The 23,896-nt window shown below is 43.3% G+C and overlaps 1 protein-coding gene and 1 non-coding gene across 2 annotated transcripts in view; one reads left to right on the forward strand and one right to left on the reverse strand.

The window, feature by feature from the left end:
• The window catches only part of PITPNC1 (phosphatidylinositol transfer protein cytoplasmic 1), a 312,387-nt gene that overhangs the window by 17,919 nt on the left and 270,572 nt on the right, over positions 1-23,896 (forward strand). The window lies entirely within an intron of this gene.
• Positions 12,486-12,587, reverse strand: LOC111542611. Its single transcript, XR_002731613.1, has one exon. It is a non-coding gene; the product is annotated as a small nucleolar RNA U13 (small nucleolar RNA).

The raw sequence follows: 23,896 nt of genomic DNA on the forward strand, positions 1-23,896 counted from the left end.
CCAGGCACCATCATGACTCACTGTAGCCTCACACTCCTGGGCTTATGCTATCCTCCTGAGTAGCTAGGACCAACAGGCCTGCACCACCATGTCTGGCTAATTTTTTTCTTTTTGTAGACATGGGTTGGGAAGTGTCTTGTTACATTGCCCAGGCTGGTCTGGAATTCCTAGCCTCAAGCAATCCTCCTTCCTCAGCCTCCCAAAATGCTGGGATTACAGGTGAGAACCACCACACCTGGCCTGGACAGGTAGTTTTGAAAACAGGGGTTATTACTAGAGAAGTCTGTGCTTGAGCCGAGGAGCATGTTGTCTGAAATGTGTAAATTTCCTATAGTTAGTGCCCTGGTGGCATGGTCCTCCATCAAGAACATTTTGCTGAGTTTTCCCTAACTTGAAATAATAACAGTGATGCTGGTGCTGATGAAAAGACTGATGTGGCCTTTACATCCCACATGAATCATCATTCTGGATTATTGTAGCCTCCATAAAAGTGACATAGTGGATGAAAGTGGTTTTCTCAATACTTAAAAATGCTGTGAAAATGAGATAGGTTTAAAGATATAAATGTGATTTTTTAATCCTGCCCCTCACCCAAGTGCCAAGAGTTTGGTGACTAGAATTGCATTTAGTCTTCAGGGTACAGATTGTAGCTTGCAGGCTGGAGACTCAAACCTTAGGCTATTGAAGGCCATGACAAATGCTCATTTTTTGATACTATGTTTTTGCTGCTCATGAAGAGGCATCATGTTCAAAATGGAAAATCTTTAGATTCAGGACTTAATAGTTCACCTCTTTTGGATTGTGTTTGATGGCAACTTGGACACAGCTGAGTGTAATTATGCTTTTCAGCAGTGTGACTTATAGTACTGCAGATATGGGCATACTTTGAGATTTTTCTTTTTGCCAAAATGTGTCTGAAAAGGAGGTTGGTGGTGGTTGTGTGTGCATGTGTGTTTTTAAGGTAATTAGGCTATCAGGGGTCCAAATGGAATAATCCCCTTAAGCCTTTTCAAGAAAAACACTTTTGAAGGGGTAAGTATGCTTAAAATTAGCCATTATTTACGTAGGTGCTCAGCTTTTTGACCATGTTCTCTAGGAGTTGTTTCTTTTACATTTTGGTTATGTTTGTCAGAAACCATCTTATCTTTATTTTTTATTTTTCTTTCTTTTATTTTTGAGACAGAGTCTCCCTCTGTTGCCCAGGCTGGAGTGCAGTGGCGTGATCTCAGCTCACTGCAACCTCTGCCCTCAGGTTCAAGCAATTCTTCTGCCTCAGCCTCCTAAGTAGCTGGGATTACAGGCACCCGCCACCACACCTGGCTGATTTTTGTATTTTAGTAGAGATGGGGTTTCATCATGTTGACCAGGCTTATCTCAAACTCCTGACCTCAGGTGATCCACCAGCCTCGGCCTCCCAAAGTGCTGGGATTACAGGCATGAGCCACCACACCTGGCCTTATTTTTATTTTTTGAGATGGGGTCTCTCTCTGTTGCCCAAACCAGGGTGCAGTGGTGCAATCACTGCTCACTGCAGCCTTCACCTCCCTGAGCTGAAGCCTTAGCCTCCTGAGTAGCTGGGACCACAGGCGTGAGCCACCGTGCCTGGCCGCGAACACTTTATTTTTTAAAGAGGGAGTTTAGTACTGGTTCTTAGATCAAAAGCAGCCAGATCCCTGGTATCACAAAAGCTTCATCATGGATTCATCTATTTTTCATCTCCAGAATGCTACCTCAGTGCTGTCCTGGCCAACAATCTGTTCTCTAGACCTGGAGAAGGAACTGCCCCAAGGGTCTTCCAGGCCTCTCTCTTTTTGAGAAAAGTTAAGAACAAAGTAAAAAGATGCAGTGGCGAAATGACGTCGGGGTTAATGGATTGGGATTTTAGGGCTAGAGTCCAGGCTTTTGTGGCTCTCTGCTGAGTGCAGGATCTGCCCTGAACATCTCTCAAAATCATGGGCTGGGGTAAAACCTGCTCACCCTGGCTCAGACCAGAGGACTTTGCAGCCACCTCAAGACACACGTTTGGGTGTGTCTCATCTCCAGTCAGGATGTTCAGCTTGCTTTCTGCTTTTCTTAGATCTTTTTGAATTGCGAATTTGGTCACAGCTGACCACTTGCTTTTGCATCAATACTTAAAAGTGTTCAAGGCCGGGCGTGGTGGCTCACGCCTGTAATCCCAGCACTTTGGGAGGCCGAGGCGAGCGGATCACGAGGTCAGGAGATCAAGACCATCCTGGCTAACACGGTGAAACCCTGTCTCTACTAAAAATACAAAAAATTAGCCGGGCGTGGTGGCGGGTGCCTGTAGTCCCAGCACATGCCATACATGTCATACAGGCACATGCCAGCATACCCGGCTAACTTTTGTATTTTTAGTAGAGACGGGGTTTCACCGTGTTAGCCAGGCTGGTCTGCAACTCCTGACCTTATGAGATCTGCTCACCTCGGCCTCCCAAAGTGCTGGGATTATAGGTATGAGCCACTGCGCCCAGCAGAGGATAAGCTTTGGTGGTTGTTCTCAGTTGGTCGTTGTCAACTTTCAATGGCCGGCCACTATGCTCCTCATCTTCAAGGCTCTTGTCTCCTTTGAAAAACTTCTTGAACCACCACTGCACTGTACATTCTGTAGCCATTCCTGGGGGCAAATGGGTTGTTGATGTTGAGAGTTGTCTCCACTGCTTTACCACACATTTTGAACTCGAATAAGAAAATTGTTCGAATTTGCTTTTTGTCTAACATCATTTCCATAGTCTAAAATAAATATAAAATAAACAGCAAGTAATAAGTCATTAGCAAAAAAAGTGAAAAAATGTGCGTTAAAATGATGTATAACATAACCACATTTATTTAAGAATGTATTCCAATATCAAACGGCAAATTCCAACAATGCAAAAATTTACCCCTGAAAAGAGGCGTAGTCACTTTAAACTTGGTTTTTCTTTCATTTTACTCTACCCTCTTATTGATGAAACACCTTTGCATTTTATCTCCCTGAGCCAAAGTACCTTTAAGTTGCTCAGGGTTGGGGTTGGTGTAGTACTGTGGAAGAGTGTGGACACAGAAGATCTGGTCTGTCCTTGCTGTGTGATATCAATGATTTGATTGAGAAAGACTTATTTTCCTGGGCCTCACCTGTCAATTTTCTCAACTGTCAAATGCCCTCTTTTGGCCTGTATTAGGGGCTGATCTCATGCAATATGGAGCCTACTCTGCAAATACAAGGGGTCGTGGTCATTGTCCATTTGTGGGGAGTGTGAAAACACCTAGGGATCATGGTGGACTAGACACTGTCTCACACTTTAAAATGCCTTTATTTTAGGGGTACCCTCTAGTGCAATAGGTATTTTGGACTCTCTGCTTTCCAAATGGCCAATGGCAAATCCTGAGATGTCCATGGGATCTAAGTTTGCCCAGTGGGAATGTTGTGTCATAGTCATAAAGGCTTAAGGATTACTTTATTTCCAGCCCTGCAGGGGCTATAAATTGCTACTTTAAATTTCATTCTCCAGCACCCTGATGTTTATGTTGCTATGGTGGTGTGTCTCTTGCTCGGGTGACAAGATTGCCATTGGAAATAGGCCAAAGTAACAGCCTAACAGGTGGCTGTGCTTTGGGAAGTCATTTGCAAAACTATTTTGCGAAGAAGTCTGGTGCAAATAAGTCACACGACTGTGCCCTTAACTGTAGTTTATAGTTTAGCATTTTTTTAAAACGCATTCCTCCCCCTTTCCGTTTTATATATAGACTTTTTTCCTCTTTCAAGTAGTGCCATGCTGATTTCCTGTAGTAACACAAGGAAAGATTTCAGTTCATTTTATTTAGCAGTGGATGTCCTTTCCTTATTTTGTGTAACCGGAGCCCTCTTTCTAAAAATAACCCTTCTTTTCCTAATGTGATTCTTCTTATAGCTGATGTACTCTATTTAAATGAAAGGCCTCTTTTTAACATGCGCATTTTAATTGATATGTATTTATTACATATAACTATATATATATAAAAATATATATATATAATAAAAGATTTCCCTGTGAGTCTAATCCTTAGTGAATGTGGCAGCAGAAATTTTTCTTTACACTTTCACCTGCCAATTATGATTGTTTTCTTTCACTCTTTCTGTGTTTTTTTTTTTTTTTTTGAGATGGAGTCTCGCTCTGTCATGTCACCCAGTCTGGAGTGCAGTGGCGCCATCTCAGCTCACCACATCACTGCAACCTCCGCCTCCTGGGTTCAAGCAATTCTCCTGCCTCAGCCTCCCAAGTAGCTGGGATTACAAGCATGCGCCACCACACCCAGCTAATTTTTGTATTTTTAGTAGAGACGGGGTTTCACCATGTTGACCAGGCTGGTCTCAAACTCCTGACCTCAAGTGATCCACCCGCCTTTGTCTCCCAAAGTGTTGGGATTACAGGCGTGAGCCACCGTGCCTGGCCCATTTTCTTTATTTTGAGATAAAATCATAGAAAGAACCTGCGTATTAAACCAGTTCAACTTCCTACCCACTTGAGAGTCCTTTCTATGATAATCTTGGGTGGCAATCATCTTGCCTTTGGGCTTAGTACCAGCTATCACTTAGGTGTGGGCTCTTTTTGGTAATATAACCTCTGCAGTTTTCCACTTTGATTTGTTGGAAGATGCTTTCTCGTGTTTAATTGGTATCTGATTCCTTAGAGCTTTCAGGATTGTTTCTACCGCTATAGTGACACAAACACAAGCCCCTTCCTCGTGCTGACTCTTTAAACATTTAAAGAAATCTATAATGTTGGCTGGGTACGGTTGCTCTTGCCTGAAATCCCAGCACTTTGGGAGGCCGAGGCAGGTAGATCACGAGGTCAGGAGTTCAAGACTAGCCTGGCCAAGATGGTGAAACCCTGTCTCTACTAAAAATACAAAAATGGTGGTGGACGCCTGTAATCCCAGATACTCAGGAGGCTGAGGCAGAGAATTGCTTGAACCCAGGAGGCGGAGGTTGCAGTTAGCTGAGATCGTGCCACTGCACTCAAGCCTAGAGGACAGAGTGAGACTCCATCTCAAAAAAAAAAAAAAAAAAAAATCTAGAATGTTGTCCCTTTGGTCTTCTCTTCCACTGGCTTACTACTTTCAATTCCTTCAGATTGAATTTATGAAATGCTTTTGTCTCCCTCATCATTCCTGTGGTTCCTCTTTCTTATTGTCCTTTAGAAAATATTGAATGCAATGGGTTAGAGCAGAGGTCAACCAACTTTTTCTGCAAACTGCCAGATAGCAATATTTGAGACTTGCAAGCCGTAAGGTCTCTGTTGCAACTACTCAACTCTGACCTTGTAACATGAAAGTAGGCATAGGGCAACATGTAAATGAATAGGCGTGGCTGTGTTCCCGTAACATTTTATTTATGGACACTGAAATTTGAATTTCATAAGATTTTCACATGCCACAAAATATTATGTGCCTTATGCTTTTTTTTTTCCCCCAACCATTTAAAAATGCAAAACCCATTTGTAGTTAGAGAGGCGTACGAAAACAGGCTGTGGGCTGCATTTGGCCCATGGGCCATTATTTACTGATCTTAGATATTGGAAGACCAATGCTGAAATCACTGGAACTTCAGCTTTAACACTAGCACTGTCATTTTCAGAAGCTGCATCAAACTGCTGGCTGCTTCTGACAAGGTGGTCAGTTACACTTGGTCTTCTCCACCTCCCGACTCCTCCCCCGTTTCCTGACAAAGCTGTCTCTCTAACCTGTGGGTATGTGTTCTGCTAGAAACAAGCAGCCATACCACAGCAACCATAACCATAGGACTTTGAAACTAATGCAATGAATGGCATCCACTAGTTTCAAGTTTGACCACATGTTTTTATTGTTTGTTTTTTGAGATGGAGTCTCGCTCTGTTGCCCAGGCTGGAGTGCAGTGGCACAATCACTGTTCGCTGCAACCTCCCCCTCCCAGGCTCAAGTGATTCTCCTGCCTCAGCCTCCCAAGTAGCTGGGATTACAGGTGCCCACCACCATGACTGGCTGATTTTTGTATTTTTAGTGGAGATGGAGTTACACTAAATGTTGGCCAGACTAGTCCGGAACGCCTGACCTCAAGTGATCTGCCCGCCTTGGCCTCCCAGAGTGCTGGGATTACAGGCGTGAGCCACTGCGCCTGGACTGACCACACTTTTGATTCTTGCTTCTGTTATATCTATATTAACCATTCCTCTTAGCTGCGTGGCAGATGTGATAAGCATGCCTTTGTGTCTTTCTCTAAGTCACTGACTTTTCAGTAACATCTAAATCATAAAACATAGGTCTGGCTGGGTGCAGTGCTTGTGCCTGTAATCCCAAGAGGCCGAGGCGGGAGGATTGCTTGAGTCCAGGAGTTTGAGACTAGCCTGGGCAACATAGTGGGACCCCATCTCTAAAAAAAAAAAAAAGTCATGACTGCTTTCCTTTGTTGCAGAAACCAGTAGGTATTTGGGTATAGAAATGAAACCCTCAATTATATTCATCAAGGCTAAAAATGAACTATTCCCTACTTGCTCATTTGTTTTAATTTTAAAAATAAGCTTCTCATTAGATATTTTGAGAAACAGTTTAAGATTATAATTTCGTATACAGAGGAGAAAATTTAGAAAATGGTGAAGCCAACTTTTTTAGTGTATAAACATTTAATTATAATTATATGTGTGTCTGTGTGGACATTATTTAGCAAGGCTTTGTTTTAAGGGGAAGGGAAACCACAGAGGGCCAACATTTATGGAACATTCTAGTGGGCCAGGCCCAATGTCTTAATCATCTCATGTCAATTTTGCAGTTATCCTCCAAGGTGGATCCTAGTATCTCATTTAACACACATGGAAATTGAGGCTTAGAGGATTTGACAAAATTACCCCGATCATTAATGGCAGAGCTGGGTGTAAACCCTGGGCTTGGTCAGGCACGGTGGCTCACGGCTGTAATCCCACCTTTCTGGGAGGCTGAGGTGGGTGGATCACCTGAGGTCAGGAGTTTGAGAGCAGCCTGGCCAACATCCTGAAACCCTTTCTCCACTAAAAATAGGAAAATTAGCCACGTGTGGTGGGCGGGTGCCTGTAATCCCAGCTACTTGGGAGGCTGAGACAGGAGGATCCCTTGAACCTGGGAGGCAGAGGTTGCAGTGAGCCGAGATTGCACCACTGCACCCCAGCCTGGGCGACAGAGTCAGGCTCTATCTCAAAACAAACGAACAAAATTCTTGGGCTCTTTGGCTACAAATTCCATTCCAGCAACACCATTGTTTTGCATAACCAAAGAGAAGTTGATGTTAATTCATTGTCAAGTTATTTGTACCAATATCCTAAATATCCTAAAATGGGAATATGTTCCTCAGTTATTTACTGGAATGATAACATTTCTGGACATACATCTTCAAAACTGTAATGTAAATTAAGAATATGAACATTCTCAGTGGAAAGAGACCGTTCAAGTTAACATTATTTGCATTTGCCATTCTTTGGTAAAACCAGAAACATAGATACAATTTTAGATTACCTTCAAGCTATTATAAATCTTGAGGGAAACCTTGATTGATTTTTAGAAAACTATGTCTATCTAGACTGTATCTTGCAAACAGGCACTTTAAGATGTCATTATATGAATATTCAGAAACTAAGATGTAATAGAGCCTAGATGAGAATGTGTGATAATCTAAAGATATCATTTAAGGCAGGGCTTTAAAAATACATGACTTCAAGTGAAAAACTAAGCCTTGTAAACAAGTTCTTTACAATTCACCAAGCATGCTCTAAACCTGCATCCCTCCTGAGTCCTTTAAAAGGAGACTTATAAAAGGGAGATGAAAGAGATTGTCAAAATATATTTTTGAAGCACAAAGTAAAACATATTTAATATTTTAATTGTATGAAATGAGTTGCTTAAACTAATAGCCGCTGCTGGGAATGACAAAAGCTTGGCTAAGATTATTCTACGGGGAAGCTGGTTTATGGCTTTCTGGGGCCGGTGGCTGGGCATGGTTTAGATTATGGGTTCCTTGTAGGATTATGATTGTTATTGCCTCTTTTTTAACTCCCTGTAGGAGCTTTGATAGTGCTTTGCACATGGTGGTTGCTTAGTTGTGGTTGACTACCAGTTTATGGTCATTTAAATTCAGATTTAGGGCCAGCCACCGTGACTCACGCCTATAATCCCAGCACTTTGGGAGGCTGAGGCGGGCAGATCACCTGAGGTCAGGAGTTTGAGACTAGCCTGGCCAACATGGTGAAACCCTGTCTCTACTAAAAATACAAAAATTAGCCAAGCATGATGGCACACGCCTATAATCCCAGCTACTTGGGAGGCTGAGGCATGAGAATCGCTTGAACCCAGGAGGTGGAGGTTGCAGTGAGCCAAGATCATGCCACAGCACTCCAGCCTGGGCAACAGAGTGAGACTCTGTTTCAAAACAAAAAATTCGGATTTAGGGACGGGCGCAGTGACTCATGACTGTAATCCCAGCTACTGGGGAGGCTGAGGTGTGAGGATCACTTGAGTCTGGGAGTTCAGGGCTGCAGTGAGCCATGATTGCGCCACTGTACTCCAGCCTGAGTGACAGAGCAAGACTCTGTCTCAAAAAAAAAAAATTAGATTTAATTTTGTGTTGATCGTGGCTTAAAAAACAAGAAAAATATATTGCTGTTTTAAAATTTTTATTTTTTATTGGATATTGCACAGATATGAATCAATTTACCCATAAACCTATTATCCAGTTCAATAAGTAGAATGTTATGAGTGTATTCAACATTTTCTTTCTTTCTGTTTTTTTTTGAGACAGGGTCTTTGCTCTGTTGCCCAGGCAGGAGTGCAGCGTCATGATCTCAGCTTACTGCAACCTCTGCCTTCTGGGTTCAAGCGATTCTCCTGCCTCAGCCTCCCGAGTAGCTGGGATTACAGGCATGCTCCACCATGCTCAGCTAATTTTTTGTATTTTGTTTTTTTTTTATACTTTAAGTTCTAGGGTACATGTGCACAATGTGCAGGTTTGTTACATATGTATATGTGTGCCATGTTGGTGTGCTGCACCCATTAACTCATCATTTACATTAGGTGTATTTCCTAATGCTATCCCTCCCCTCTCCCCTCTCCCCACAATATGCCCCGATATGTGATGTTCCCCTTCCTGTGTCCTAGTGATCTTGTTGTTCAATTCCCACCTATGAGTGAGAACATGTGGTGTTTGGTTTTCTGTTCTTGCGATAGTTTGCTAAGAATGATGGTTTCCAGCTGCATCCATGTCCCTACAAAGGACGCAAACTCATCCTTTTTTTATGGCTGCATAGTATTTCATGGTGTATATGTGCCACATTTTCTTAATCCAGTCTGTCACTGATAGACATTTGGGTTGATTCCAAGTCTTTGCTATTGTGAATAGTGCCACAATAAACATATGTGTGCATGTGTCTTTATAGCAGCATGATTTATAATCCTTTGGGTATATATCCAGTAATGGGATGGCTGGGTCAAATGGTATTTCTAGTTCTAGATCCTTGAGGAATCGCCACACTGTCTTCCACAATGGTTGAACTAGTTTACAGTCCCACCAACAGTGTAAAAGTGTTCCTATTTCTCCACATCCTCTCCAGCACCTGTTGTTTCCTGACTTTTTAATGATTGCCATTCTAACTGGTATGAGATGGTATCTCATTGTGGTTTTGATTTGCATTTCTGTGATGATGGCCAGTGATGATGAGCATTTTTTCATGTGTCTGTTGGCTGTATAAATGTCTTCTTTTGAGAAGTGTCTGTTCATATCCTTTGCCCACTTTTTGATGGGGTTGTTTTTTTCTTGTAAATTTGTTTGAGTTCTTTGTAGGTTCTGGATATTAGCCCTTTGTCAGATGAGTAAATTGCAAAAATTTTCTCCCATTTTGTAGGTTGCCTGTTCACTCTGACGGTAGTTTCTTTTGCTGTGCAGAAGCTCTTTAGTTTAATTAGAGCCCATTTGTCAATTTTGACTTTTGTTATCGTTGCTTTTGGTGCTTTAGACATGAAGTCCTTGCCCATGCCTATGTCCTGAATGGTATTGCCTAGGTTTTCTTCTAGGGTTTTTATGGTTTTAGGTTTAACATTTAAGTCTCTAATCCATCTTGAATTAATTTTTGTATAAGGAGTAAGGAAAGTATCCAGTTTCAGCTTTCTACTTATGGCTAGCCAATTTTCCCAGCACCATTTATTAAGTAGGGAATCCTTTCCCCATTTCTTGTTTTTGTCAGGTTTGTCAAAGATCAGATGGCTGTAGATGTATGGTAATATTTCTGAAGGCTCTGTTCTGTTCTATTGGTCTATATCTCTGTTTTGGTACCAGTACCATGCTGTTTTGGTTACTGTAGCCTTGTAGTATAGTTTGTAGTATAGTACAGGCATCAGGTAGCGTGATGCCTCCAGCTTTGTTCTTTTGGCTTAGGCTTGTCTTGGCAATTTTTTGTATTTTTAGTAGAGATGGGGTTTCGTCATGTTGCCCAGGCTGGTCTTGAACTCCTGAGCTCAGGTGATCCTCCCGTCTTGGCCTCCAAAGTGCTGGGATTATAAGTGTGAGCCACCATGCCTGGTCCCTATTCAACATTTTGTATATGCCTCTTCTTGATCCCAGACCTTCTATACATATGGCATTATAGAGGATTTAGTTTTCAATAACTTGCTATTTTTTCCTAGTAAATTTTCAAAGAGATATCATTCACATGCCACAAAATTAATTCTTTTAAACAAATGTACAGATCCCTGGTTTTTAGTATTCTGAAGGTTGTGCACCCATCACCACTATTCAATTCTAGAATATTTTCTTTTCCTTTTTTGGAGATTGGGTCTTGCTGTGTTGCTTGGGCTGGAGTACAGTGGCTTTTCACAGGCACGATCATCACGCACTTCAGCTTTAAACTCCTGGGCTCAAGCAATTCTCCTGCTTCAGCCTCCTGAGTAGCTGGATTTCAGGTGTGTGTCACCCTGCTTGGCTAATTCTAGAATATTTTCACTACTCCCAAAAGAAACCTCGTATCCGTTGGCAGGCACTCCCCATTTCCCGGTTTCCCCAACCACTGGCAGCTACTAATTTATACTTTCTATCCTTACGGATTTGCCTGTTCCAGACATTTCATGTAAATGGAGTCATACAATGTGTGACCTTCATGTTTGGGTTCTTTTGCTTAGCATAATGTTTAATAAAATTGTGTGGTGCAGCATGAAGCAGTAAGTACTTCATTCCTTTTCATGGCTTAATTATATATATAAGATTTTTATTTGTTTGTTTGTTTTTTGAGATAAAGTCTCGCTCTATCTAGCAGGCTGGAGTGCTTTGGTGCGATCTCAGCCCCCTGCAACATCCGCCTCCCAGGTTCAAGAGATCCTCCCACCTCAGCCTCCCGAATAACTGGGATTACAGATGTGTGGCACCACGCCTGGCTAATTTTTGTATTTTTAGTAGAGGCAGGGTTTCACCATGTTGGCCAGGTTGGTCTCGAACTCCTGGCCTCAAGTCATCCCTCCACCTCTTCCTCCTAAATCGGTGGGATTACAGGTGTGAGCCACCATGCCTGGCCTCATGGCCTAATAATGTTTGATTGCATGGATATACAACATTTATATTATTGGACATTTGGGTTGTTTCCAGTTTTTGGCTATTATGAACAACGCTGCTATGAACATTCACGTACAAGCTTTTATTTAATCACTTGTTTTCAATTCTTTGGGACATATACCTAGGGGTGGATTTGCTGGGTCATATGTAATTCTATGTTTAGGTTTTTGAGGAACTGCCAAGCTGTTTTCCACAGTGCCTGCACCGTTTTACATTCCCACCTACAGTATACGATGGTTCCAGTTTCTCTGCATCCTGGTCAGCACTGTACTTTCTGTCTTTTTGGTCCTAGCCATTCTAGTAGGTGTGAAGTGATAGCTCATTGTGGTTTTGATTTGCATTTCCCTAATGACGAATCATGTTGGAAATCTTTTCATCTACCGGCAATTTGTATATCTTCTTTGAATAAATTTCTGTTCAAATCCTTTGTCTAGTTTTCAGTTGGGTTACATGTCTTCTATTGTTGAGTTGTAAAACTTCCTCGTATGTTCTTGATGCTAGACCCCCATCAAATATTTGATTTACAAACATTTTCTTCCATTCTGTGGGTTGTCTTTTCACTTTTTCATAGTGACCTTTAAAACACAAAAGTTTTAAATTTAAAAAAACTAAAATAAGGCCAGCGTGGTGGCTCACACCTGTAATCCCAGCACTTTGGGAGGCCGAGCTGGGCAGATCACCTGAGGTCAGGAGTTTGAGACCAGCCTGACCAACATGGAGAAACCCTGTCTCTACTAAAAATACAAAATTAGCCAGGTGTGTGTAATCCCAGCTACTCAGGAGGCTGAGGCATTAGCCTGAATTGCTTGAACCCAGGAGGCGGAGGTTGTATGAACCGAGATCACGTCCAGCCTGGGCAACAAGAACGAAACTCCATCTCAAAAAAATAAAATCTAAAATAAATTATTTTTTACATCAGATAGGCAATGTGCTGATGTCATAATAAGGTTTGAGAGAGGCACATCTCACACGAGTGTGAAAACCCAATCTCTGTGCTTGTGAACCACAAAAGGTTTAAAAGTTTTATTTTATTTTTTGAGACCGAGTCTCGCTCTGTTGCCCAGGCTGGAGTGCAGTGGGGCAATCGTGATTCAACGCAATCTCTGCCTCCCCAGTTCAAGTTATTCTCTTGCCTCAGCCTCCCAGTAGCTGGGATTATAGACATTCACCACCACGCCCAACTAATTTTTTTGTAGTTTTAGTAGAGACAGAGTTTCACCATGTTGCCCAGGCTGGCCTTGAACTCCTGAGCTCAGGCAATCCGCCCACCTCAGCCTCCCAAAGTGCTAGGGTTACACGTGTGAGCCACCTTGCCTGGCTTAGGATCAAAAGTTTTTTTTTTTTTTTTTGAGACGGAGTTTTGCTCTTTTTGCCCAGGCTGGAGTGCAATGGCGCGATCTCAGCTCACCGCAACCTCCGCCTCCTGGATTCAAGCAATTCTCCTGCCTCGGCCTCTCGAGTAGCTGGGATTACAGGCATGCGTCACCATGCCTGGCTAATTTTTGTATTCTTAGTAGAGACGAGGTTTCTCCATGTTGGTCAGGCTGGTCTTGAACTCCCGACCTCAGGTGATCCACCGGCCTCCGCCTCCCAAAGTGCTGGGATTGCAGGCGTGAGCCACTGCACCTGGCCAAGTTTTTTTTTTTTTGAGATGGAGTCTCACTCTGCCGCCTAGGCTGGAGTGCAGTGGCATGATCTTGGCTCACTGCAACCTCCACCTCCCAGGTTCAAGTGATTCTCCTGTGTTAGCCTCCCAAGTAGCTGGGATTACAGGTGCACGCCACCACGCCCCGCTAGTTTTGTACTTTTAGTAGAGGTGGGGTTTCACCATGTCGTCTAGGCTGGTCTCAAACTCCTGACCTCAAATGATCCGCTCACTTTGGCCTCCCAAAGTGCTGGGATTACAGGCATGAGCCACTGCACCCAGCCCAAATCATTCATTTCTTTATGGCTAAAAAATAGTATCCTTTGTATAAATCTGCCATGATGTATTTATTTATTCTTCGTTCCATACAGATTGGGTTGTTTCCAGAGGTTGCTATTATGAACACTGTTGCTCTGAACACACTTGAATGTGCGTGCGTGAGTTTCTCTCCAGGGTATGCGCCTAGAAGTGTAGTGCGTGCACGTGTTTTCCAAAGCAATTGGCATACTTACGCTCCTATCAGCGATGTGTCAGAATTACATTTTGGAAAACAGTTTTAAGCATTGTGTTTGTTCTGTCTCTCATTGAAAAAAGTCATTACTAAAAAGAAACAAGTGGTATTTACAAGTGAAATTTGCCTTTTAGGACTCTGATATTTTATTAGCAAGAATTAAACAAGCAAAAGGCCAATAGCTTGAGAACGTAGTGTGCAATTTTTGTTTTGTTTAATTTATTTTATTTTTTCACAGTGAAGACTTAACTATCTCTTTACATTTTAAAATATTAATGTGGAGCTTAAACAGGTCTTTGGCTGGTTTGTTTGTTTTTGAGACAGGGTCTCACTCTGTCACCCAGGCTGGAGTGCAGTGCAGTGGCGCAATCACAGCTCACTGCAGCTGCGACCTCCCAATCCCAAGTGATCCTCCCACCTCAGCCTCCTGAGTAGCTGAGACCACGGGTGTGCATTGCCACACCCAGCTAATTTTTTTGTAGAGATGAGGTCTTGCTATGTTGTCCAGGCTGGTCTTGAACTTCTGGGCTCAAGCGATCCTCCCACTTTGGCCTCACAAAGCACTGGGATTACAGGGGTGAGCCACCGACCGCACCAGCCTGGTGAAGGTTTTTGCTATTAGTAGGTGAGTCTGCTTGTTAATTAAAGCAACATCACAGCAGTCTACTATTGCTCTCTTACCTAGGGTCTGGAGCAAGTATAATAGAGCAGTTGGGCTGGGCTGGGTGGTTCATGCCTGTAATCCCAGCACTTTGGGAGGCTGAGGCGGGTGGATCACGAGGTCAGGAGTTCTAGACCAGCCTGGCCAAGTTGGTGAAACCCTGTCTCTACTAAAAATACAAAAATTAGCTGGGTGTGGTGGTGGGCACCTGTAATCCCAGCTACTTGGGAGCTAAGGCAGAGAACTGCTTGAACTCGGGAGGTGGACGTTGCAGTGAGCCGAGATTGCACCACTGCACTCCAGCCTGGGTGACAGAGTGAGACTCCATCTCAAAAAAAAAAAAAAAAAAAAAAAAGCGCAGTTGACAGAGTATGAAAGGGAGGTGGGAGTACTTCCTTTTCTTGGTACTCACCTACTAGCATACAGTGGTTACGCTAAGACAGAATCCTGCCCATAATGATGAGACACCTACCCTATTTCATGATCTCATTCAATAGTATCATATGAAAGGGTTGAAGGATGCAGAATTGGGCCAGTAGTGCTCAGAACCTTGAAAGAGTTGGAAATTCTCTCTGGAGTAGGGCAAATTTACAGCTTATAAAGAAAGCGAGTTGTCCTGGAAAGCACAGCACACAGGTCACCAGGGATGGCCAGCAGGAGGTAAAGAAATGCTCCCGGAAGGTGGGTGGGCTGGGGAGGTGGGCAGCCTGCCTGGCAGAGAAGCATGTTGGAAAGTGCTTCACCTGGGAGCTGGGGCCCAGGGACAGAATGCCGCTTATGAGGCAGGAGTGAGGGCAGGAGAAAGGAGGAACTGACAAGATGCCCCAGGCCCAGGGGAACCTGTGTCCTAGTAGGTCACCAGGCCCTGTGTTAAAAAAACGGGAACCTGAAGACCAGTAGGCAACTTGGCATCAGGAACAAGGTAACGTTTTGATTGGTTATCATAACTGGAGTACGAGATCAGAGCTAGATGGACATGCTCCTTATTCCTCTTACAGAGAGTAATAATGACTATCATCTTGGGGTACTTAATAAGGGCTAAGCACTTATGTGTATTGATTTGTTTACGCAACAATCCTGTGAAGTAGATTTGGTTACTGTTCCTGTGTTATAAATGGGAAAGTGAGGCACAGAGAGGGAAGTGGCAGAGCCAGGGTTTGAACCCAGATACTCTGGCTCCAGAGTCCAAGCTCCCTTCCCATGGTACTATACTTCTTCTAGAAAAACCATGGTTTGGGGAGTCAAACAGGCTTGGTTTCTAATCTTCATTTCAACCTCATACTATCTTTTTTTTTTGAGACAGTCTCGCTCTGTCGCCCAGGCTGGAGTGCAGTGGCCGGATCTCAGCTTACTGCAAGCTCTGCCTCCCGGGTTCACGCCATTCTCCTGCCTCAGCCTCCCTAGTAGCTGGGACTACAGGCACCCACCACTGCGCCCGGCTAGTTTTTTTTATTTTTTAGTAGAGACGGGGTTTCACTATGTTAGCCAGGATGGTCGTGATCTCCTGACCTCGTGATCCGCTCGTCTCGGCCTCCCAAAGTGCTGGGATTACAGGCTTGAGCCACTGCGCCCGACCTCATACTATCTTTCTTTTATGACCTTAGGCAAGTCAATGGAATTGTCTGTGACCACAGTTTCCTTATTTATGAAATAAGAAGCCTGAGATTCAGATCACACATGGAAGTGCCTCACCCTTGCCTGACCCTCAGTAGGGACTTAGTGAATAGCCATTAGTACTATTGCTACAAATAAACCTTTCCAAAATGAGCACAGGACTTGGCCTGGAGCCTGGGGCAGGGTTTAATGTGTGCTGAGGATTGGGTAATTTTTCTGGGGGGGGATGAGAAACATGGTGGTCAAAATTCCAAGTAGATACTGACAAAATTAGCCAAGTTCTCCAACTCAACTAGAGACTAGGTTAAAATCTCAAAGACCTCATCCCTCATCTCTGTAATTAGGCTCTTGATTGCTGTGACCTTACCTTAAATAAGCCCTGATTTAACCTGAAAGAGAAGAAATCAGAACATGACAAGGTCTGCTGTTTCACCTTCTTACATAATTATCTTTTTTTTTTTTGAGACGGAATTTTACTCTTGTGGTCCAGGCTGGAGTGCAGTGGTGTGACCTCAGCTCACCGCAACCTCCGCCTCCCGGGTTCAAGTGATTATCCTGCCTCAGCCTCCCAAGAAGCTGGGATTATAGGCGCCTGCCACCACGCCCGGCAATTTTGTATTTTTAGTAGAGGCAAGGTTTCTCCTTGTTGTCCAGGCTGGTCTTGAACTTCTGAGCTCAGGTGATCCGCCCGCCTCAGCCTCCCAAAGTGCTGGGATTACAGGTGTGAACCACCGTGCGCTGGCCTTCATATTTCTCTTTATACTTAACTTCCTTTATCCTTATGTTTCCCATTTGCAAGTTACTTTCTAGTTCTTATCGATCGTCTCCTTATTACTGTTTTTTCCCCCATAATGAGTTGGCTGCTAGATAATACCTTCGGTATTTTTGAGAATCTGAGAATGATGGAGGAGAAATGGAAAGATAGGAATAGAAAGAGATTACATTAGGTATTAAATTTCTTGTTCCTCTTTTTCTGATATGAAACCAAATTGGAGGTGAGATCATCCAGAAGGAGAATTCAGTGTTTTCCAGTTTTCCAACCTGCTTGCTCATAAGAATGACTTGAGTGGTAGATCTTGATTCAGTAGTTCTGAAGATAGCACAAAGAATTTGTATTTTTAGCAAATGCTCTCCATGATTATAGTATTATATGGGAATTACACTTAAACCTTCTTTAAATAAAGCCCCCAAGTTTGACCCATTAGCTTAGCTACAGAATTACTGAATATTTTTAGTATGGCAATACTGTCAAGAAAAAGTACTTTATAATGTGCTTTATTTTCTCCTTCCTTCCTTCCTTCCTTCCTTCCTTCCTTCCTTCCTTCCTTCTTTCCTTCCTTCCTTCCTTCCTTCCTTCCTTCCTTCCTTCCTTCCTTCCTTCCTTCCTTCCTTCCTTCCTTCCTTCAGTATGGAAAAGTTTAAGGCTATATGAAAAATAGGGAGAATGGGGCATCTCTCTAAGCTCAGCCTGTGTGTCCTCATTGCTGTCATGCTGGCCATTGTTCTCTGCCGCTGTGCCCGGGCCCTGAGGCCTCCTGCACTTCTATCCCCACCACCACTATCCAGTCAGTTTGCTGCTGCTTCCGTGGTTTGTATGAGGCACATGAGGAGTTTGATACATGCTGGATGACATGCTTCAACAAGCCAGAGATAGACACCTGGGTACTACATAAATAATTGAACACACTTGCTGGCTATGATCTGGTTCCAGAACCCCAAATCATTGATGTTGCTTTGCAGGCATACAGACAGTTCAATGCTTTTGCTAGGGCAGTTTGCATCCTAGAGGTTGTTAAGGGCAATGCAGGACCTCATAAGAAAAATCTACCTCGATGTCATCCAGGAACTCAGACCAACTTTAAATGAATTGGGAATCTCCACTTCAGAGGACCTGGGCTTGGACAAAGTGTAAACCCCATGGACAAGCGTCCCAAGGGTTTATTGGTATTGCTATTTGATTGTAAACAGTCCCCTGGAAATGCTGATGATAACATGTTACCTTATTTGAACATCCTTTTCTTTATTAAATACCAAACCATGCTATGGTAACTTGGACTTTAATAAAAGGGAAATAAGTTTGAACTGAAACAAAAAAAAATAGGCAGAATGGTGTGATGGACTCCTGTATACCCTCAACCTAGCCTTATCAGTTTTCAAACCATGGCCAAGTAAGAGGCACTTTTGAAAGAGAACATAGGAGGAGTTACCAAAGAGTAAAGGCAGAAATTAAAAGCAACTGTGCCTGCTTTGTTTAGAATACTCAAAACCTGGAAACAATCCAGATACCCACCAATAGGTGAATGCATCAAACAATTGTGGTATATCCTTTCAATGGAATACTATTCAGCAGTGAAAAGGAATGAACTATTTATACATACAACATGCAAGAATTTAAAAATAATTATGCCAAATGAAAAAAGTCCCCCCCCATATATACTGTATGCATCTATGTATATAAAATTCTGGAAAATTATACGTATGTAAAATTCTAAAGGTCTGCAAACTGCATTCCAAGGGCCAATTCCAGCCTGTCACCTCTTGTAAATAAGGTTTTATTGGAACATGGGCGCACTCAAGGTATTGCCTATGGCTGCTTTTGTGTTACAATGGCAGAGTTGAGTAGTGGCCACAGAAGCCATATGGTGTGCAAAGCCAAAAATATTTACAATCTGACTTTTTTGTTTAAAGTTTGTCAACCCCCAGGGGTTGAAACAGACAGTAAACAACACAAAATAAATACAAACAGATAGGAATAATGACAAATCACAATCAATGCCATGTCAATAGAGAATATCTGGGACAAAGGGGAAGATCCAGTAGAATAGTAGAATTGAAATACTCATCAGTTTCTGAGTGTGTTTTATAGAGTTTTTCTGTTTCCATGTCTTTGCACATTCTTTATTTTTATTTTTTGAGACAGGGTCTTGCTCTTGTCACCCAGGCTATAGTGCAGTGGTGTGATCTTGGCTCACTGCCACCTCTGCCTCCTGGGTTCAAGCGATTCTCGCATTTCAGCCTCCTGAGTAGCTGAAACTGCAGGTGTGTGCCACCAGGCCCGGCTAATTTTTGTACTTTTTGTAGAGACAGGGTTTCATCATGTTCACCAGGCTGGTCTCGAACTCCTGAACTCAAACCATCCACCCTCCTCAGCTTCTCAAAGTGCTGGGATTACAGGCATGAGCTATCATGCCTGACCTCTTTGCACATTCTCTTGATCTGTTATGCTGTTTGTTGCCATCTACTGTTGTCAAAATTCTACCTACCCTTCAGGGTCCAACTGAAATGCCACATTCCCAGGAAAGGTTTTTCTCATCTTCCCCATCATACTTCATTTCTCTCCTGCCCTTCTGTAGCTCAGGACCCTCTCTAGGTGTCACTCCCATTAGATTGTAAGTTTCCTAACAAGACCCACGTCATCGTCTCCAAATCCTTTGGGTCAGCACAGCCTCTTTTATATTACGAGTCTAAGCCCTTTTGTGTGACATTTAAAGTCCGCCTAGACTGACTCTGTTCAGCCTCATCCTCTGCCCTTCCCTTGTGTCCTGGGCTCTGGCCAAATCAAACCACTGTTCCCCAAATGTACTATGTAGTTAACTTTTAATATTGCTTCTTTTTATTGCCTTGGTTCTCTCAAAAATCAGAGTTAATGGAATGTTGGCTATTACAATTACGTGGACATGGTTATATAATGGCCTTGGCGATGCACTTAATAAATGAGATCTGAAATGTTACATCTTTTGGAACCCAGAAACTCATTCTAACTTTATTCTACCTGAAGCTTTGTAACATTTTCTGAAGATCATGTTGTACTCTTCTTTCTTCTTTCATCTGGATGATTTGGTCAACAGTGATAACATTCCAACTTAGACTTGAGAAATATGCAAGAGTCATGTCTTTCAGAATGAAAACAGTGACTTTTGAAAATCACGCTTGCCTAAAAAAAAAAAAACCTGAGCATGGTTTATATTTACTACATGTGTAAAAATGTTCTGCCATTCTCCATTCTTCTTTGCTCGTTAGGTTGAAGAACAATTGTAAAAATTGAAGGCATGGCATTATCGCTGTTATGTATAGATTCATATGGAAAATAGCACGTGGCGGGTGGCTAATGACTGGAGTCTTACGGACCCAGGTACTTACTAAAAAATTCACTTAATTTTAGACATAAGACTTGGTCCTTTTTTTGTACGTAAATTTAAATCTCCCTTTCCTTGTTTACGTATATTGCTTTTTTTTTTTTTTTTTTTTTTAAGACAGAGTCTTGCTCTGTTGCCCATGCTGGCGTGCAGTGGTGCAATCTCGGCTCACTGCAACTGCAACCTCTGCCTCCCGGGTTCAAGCCATTCTCCTGCTTCAGCCTCCTAAGTAGCTGGGATTATAGGTGCCAGCCACCACACCTGGCTAGTTTTGTGTTGTTAGTAGAGACGGGATTTCACCATTTTGTCCAGGCTGGTCTTGAACTCCTGATCTCAAGTGATCCTCCTGCCTCTAGCCTCCCAAAGTTCTAAGATTATAGGCATGAGCTACCACGCCCAGCCCATGTATTGCTATTTTATTTACAATGGAGCATTGTATATTTCACCCACTGTCACATGGCAGACGCAGCGTATTTCTGCCTGCATCCTTTGGCCCCCACCTCTTATCCTGGTTCCCAGGTGCAGGGATGCTGTTGCACTGGGGTAGGGTCCTGGCATATTTGAGAAGTGCAGTTTTTGCTGAACCACATTCCTCTTTTATGCAACTTGGCACCTATGTCACCATTCAAGAACAACTTATATCAACGCTCAGTGCCCTTAAAAAGAAATGGTCCCAACATTCAACATTATATCTTTTTTTTTTTTTTTTTGAGATGGAGTTTTGCTCTTATTGTCCAGACTGGAGTGCAATGGCGCAATCTCAGCTCACCGCAAGCTCCGCCTCCCGGGTTCAAGTGATTCTCCTGCCTCAGCCTCCCAAGTAGCTGGGATTACAGGCATTCGCCACCACACCCAGCTAATTTTGTAGTTTTAGTAGAGGTGGGGTTTCTCCATGTTGGTCAGGCTGGTCTCAAACTCCCGACCTCAGGTGATCTGCCTGCCTCGGCCTCTCAAAGTGCTGGGATTACAGGTATGAGCCACCGTGCCCGGCCAACATTCAGCATTCTCTTTAAAAAAATTTTTTTTGAGACATGGTTTTGCTCTGTCACCCAGGCTGGAGTACAGTGGCGTGATCATAGCTCACTGAAGCCTTGAACTCCTGGGCTTGAGTGATCCTCCTGCCTCAGCCTAGTAGCTAGGACTGCAGGCACATGCCACCATGCTTGCTAAATTTTTACATTGTTTTGTAGAGATAGGTCTTGCTATGTTTGTCCAGGCTGGTCTCAAACTCCTGGCCTCAAGCGATCCTCCTGCCTCGGCCTCCCAAAGTGCTGAGATTACAGGTATGAGCAGCTGCACCAGGTCCACATTCAGCACCCTCTTGATTCTTGAGCCCACCGTGGTGTCAGCAAGGAAAGAGAGGCAGAGGTAATTTAACCTACATATAATTTCTTGGTTGCCAGTCTCCCTGAGTCTTCTCCATTGTCCTGCAGATCTGTAGTGTTTAAAGGCCTGAATTGAATCTCTTGTATTTTCTGTAAAATTCTGATATTCTCTGCTGTGAGTCATATTTATATTTGCACAGCTCTTAAGTTATTTCTCAATCAGCTGTCTCCCAGTAGCACACCTTTGCAACTGGTACAATTGAAGAGGTTTCCCTCAGACATGGGAGCTCTGACTGCTTGAAGTCAATGGAGGCTGGGTGCAGTGGCTCATGTCTGTAATCCCAGCACTTTGGGAGGCTGAGCCCAGGAGTTTGAGACCAGCATGGACAACATGGTGACACTCCGTCTCTACAAAAAATTTGAAAAAAAAATTAGCTGGGCGTGGTGGCGCGCATCTGTAGTCCCAGCTACTTGGGAGGCTGAGATGGGAGGATCACTTGAGCCCAGGAGGTCCAGGCTGCAGTGGGCTGTGTTCGTGCTACTGTTCTCCAGCCTGGGTAACAGAGCAAGACCCTGTCTGGAAGGAAAAATGTCAACGGAACAGTGCAGCATATTGGGATATTCTTTCCTTGGAAGTGTATGTCATAAATCCTTTTACCGACAGATGATTTGGATCTTTAAGGCTCCCAGGCACATGACTTTATTCTCAGGAGATGGTTAGGCAGTAGATTAAGATCTGCTTATTGCCTTGTGACTATATAAAGCTCCCAATACCTATTTTTATTGGCATTTCTAACTTGTTTCAATTGGTCTGCTTATGGCAGTGCTGCTGTGCCAGTCATGGGAGAAGACAGTTTTACATTTAAATGGAATATTCTAACTTTGCTTAGTAAGTAAATACTGACCCAAAAATAAATGATGGGAGAAAATGGAATTTCAGTGTTTCGTGCACAAACTTCCTATCACAAGAGAATCGCAGTTTTCATTCTTTGGGTAGGTAGGTAGATTTCTCCATGTTCTGTGAAACTGTGTTGCTGCGGGGAGGGCAGCAAAAAAACAAATCAACAGCTGAGGATGGGGCATATTAGGATTTTTTTTTTTTTTTTTTCAGATGGAGTTTCGCTCTGTCACCCAGACTGGAGTGCAGTGGTACGTCTCGGCTCACTGCAACCTCCGCCTCCTGGGTTCAAGCGATTCTTCTGCCTCAGCCTCCCAAGTAGCTGGGATTACAGACACCCATCATCACGCCTGGCTAATTTTCGTATATTTAGTAGGGATGGGATTTCACCATGTTGGCCAGGCTGGTCTCAAACTCCTGACCTCAGGTGGTTCGCCTGCCTCGGCCTCCCAAAATGCTGGGATTACAGGCGTGAGCCACTCTGCCTGGCCGTGAGCCACCCCACCGGGCCTGAATTTTGCTTAATAAAATCATGATGAAAATGAATGCACTTGACCAGAGAAAATGGACAGTGGTGATGACTTGGGTAATGTTCAGAAATCACTGAGCCTGTGAGAACTTTGTGCTTCTTAGGTTTGGCTTGATATTACAAAGCTACCACTGGTTACTTTTATGAAAGCTCCCCAGGTAAGGGGCAGAGGACAGCAAACTCTTGGTCTAGATTAACATTCAGTGATATTAAGCAGAGACTGTGGCTTTCAACTATAAGTAAAAGCATGCTTGGGGGAGAAAGAGGGGGAGAAAAAAATGAGAAAGCAGAAAGATGGCAACAGGGGTTGGCAAAGAGGCAAGAGCAGGGAGTGAGGGGGAAAGTAGGTACATGTGGTGGAGAAATGGAAGCTCTCCCAATGGTTCCATCAGTTCCACCACACTGGCACGGATTCTAGAAGTTTCCTATTTCTGGAGTAGGACACAGACATGATGCGTTTCTTACTAAGACAGATTTATATCCAGGAAACATCATTTCAAGTTGCAGGGCCAGGCTCGAGGATCCTTCTCTATCATTGCTTCAAGTATGGTGGGTTCAGTACCTTCTTTAATGTGAGAGCTGGCCTGTATTCCCTACCTACTTGGGACGCTTTCTAGTTTTGACCTTAAGTAGGGTATCAGGAAAATTCTGAGAAAGGGAAGGCACTCTTTTCCCTGAATTACAGAATAAACTGCATTAGAAAAAATAAATTAAACAGGCCAGGTGCGGTGGCTCAAGCCTATAATCCTAGCACTTTGGGAGGCTGATGTGGGCGGATCACTTGAGGTCAGGAGTTTGAGACCAGCTTGGCCAACATGGCGAAACCCCATCTCTACTAAAAATACAAAAATTAACCAGACATGGTGGCACACACCTGTAATCTCAGCTACTAGGGAGGTTGAAGCAGAAGAATTGCTTAAACCCGGGAGGCAGAAATTGCAGTGAGCCGAGGTTGTGCCACTGCACTCCATCCTGAGTGCAGTGACCCCGTCTCAAAAAAAAAAA

Source organism: Piliocolobus tephrosceles, chromosome 16 (assembly GCF_002776525.5).
Source record: "Piliocolobus tephrosceles isolate RC106 chromosome 16, ASM277652v3, whole genome shotgun sequence".
NCBI classification, from domain to species: domain Eukaryota; kingdom Metazoa; phylum Chordata; class Mammalia; order Primates; family Cercopithecidae; genus Piliocolobus; species Piliocolobus tephrosceles.